This window comes from Squalius cephalus, assembly GCF_949319135.1.
Source record: "Squalius cephalus genome assembly, chromosome: 17".
NCBI lineage: Eukaryota > Metazoa > Chordata > Actinopteri > Cypriniformes > Leuciscidae > Squalius > Squalius cephalus.
This window is the reverse complement of record NC_137138.1, coordinates 722,077-723,710: the sequence shown is the minus strand read 5'-3', so window position 1 is coordinate 723,710 and position 1,634 is coordinate 722,077. Positions and strand designations below refer to the sequence as shown.

General features: G+C 36.5%; 1 protein-coding gene across 1 annotated transcript in view; it reads right to left on the bottom strand.

Moving 5' to 3' along the window:
* mlana (melan-A) overlaps positions 1-424 on the bottom strand; it is a 7,279-nt gene extending 6,855 nt beyond the window's left edge. The window contains exon 1 of the mRNA XM_079846885.1: positions 224-424. The gene's annotated coding sequence lies outside the window, so the exon portion shown is untranslated. The remainder of the gene's footprint in view (positions 1-223) is intronic.
* Between the last annotated feature and the right edge of the window lie 1,210 nt (positions 425-1,634).

The following is a 1,634-nucleotide window of genomic DNA, read 5'->3' as shown; positions in this document are numbered from 1 at the left end:
TATAAAAACTAAATTTATATTATAAAAATAATCTAATCTAAAATTTGAATAAAGTTTTTTTTTTCACCCTATTGGAAAATAATTTTGCTTGTTTTAAGAAAAAACTCACTTTTATTTTTATTTCTTATGTCATTTTACTTTTTAGATTAAAATTACACAATTTACAAAAAATACTAAGTAAGAAAAGCATTTTTTGCAGTGATTTAAGAGAATGGGATCTTACCTGAACTGATGCTGTGATTCCAGAGAGCGTCTGCTGTTTGTGAGAGAGAGAGAGAGAGAGAGAGAGTGTGTGTGTGTGTGTGTGTGTGTGTGTGTGTGTGTGTGTGTGTGCTTCAGAGCAGCTCTGAAAGCCCTTGAGAAGTTCTCATGACCGTCACGGGTTCAGCTCACACACACTCACACACACTCACACACTCCATCTGACTGTCTGCTGACTGACCCCCTGTGTTTACCGCGGTAACCAGCCTCAGATCAAGAGGATTAATGTTGGGTGAAACAGTTTAACTAGATTAGACAGAAAACTAATGTTTATGCTAAGATAGAAAGTGTGTGAAATTAGTTTGCACTTATAGTGTTGGTTAATACTGAGACTGTAAATCATCTCTTTATTAGAGCTACTAATAGGACATTGTGGTAATGTTTTAATGCCATAAAAATCATTATATTTTAGAGCTTTCGGGTAAATAGAGTAAAGTTGGTGTGTGTGTGTGTGTGTGTGTGTGTGTGTGTGTGTGTGTGTGTGTGTGTGTGTGTGTGTGTGTGTGTGTGTGTGTGTGTGTGTGTGTGTGTGTGTGTGTGTGTGTGTGTATCAGAGGTTAGTTGTCGCAGCCAGAAAAATGGAACATAACTGGAAGAAAACAAAACTAGAGGTTTTTCGCATTTCGTGGAGAGAGAGCTCAATTACTTACAGAGAGGCTTTAAAAATCTCTCTTAGAAGAAAACAAACACACTAGGTATTTATTTGAAACAGTGGCTAAACTAACGAAAAATAAAGCTTCTACTTCAGAAGTTTCCAAGCAACACAGCAGTAATGACTTTATGAACTTCTTTACTTATAAGATTGATAATATCAGGGACAAAATTATAACTCTGCAACCGTCTACTACAGTATCGCATCAGGCAGTGCATTGTAGTCTCCCTGAGGAAAAATTAGATTCATTCGTTGCTATAGGAGAGGAAGAATTTACTAAACTCTTTAAATCATCTAAATCAACAACATGTATGTTAGACCCTATACCGACTAAGCTACTGAAAGAGATGCTTCCAGAGGTCATAGATCCTCTTCTTAATATCATTAATTCATCTTTGTCTCTAGGATACGTACCAAAAACCTTTAAGCTGGCTATGATTAAAACCGATCTCGAATCTTCCTTTTCTGTCAAAGATATTAGAAAAGGCAGTATCCTCACAACTGTGTTCCTTTTTAGAAAGAAATGATATCTGCGAGGATTTCCAGTCAGGATTTAGACCGTACCATAGTACTGAGACAGCTCTCGTTAGAGTCACAAATGATTTGCTCTTATCATCCGATCGTGGTTGTATCTCTCTATTAGTGTTACTCGATCTTAGTGCTGCGTTTGACACTATTGACCACAACATTCTTTTAAATAGACTCGAAAATTATGTTGGCA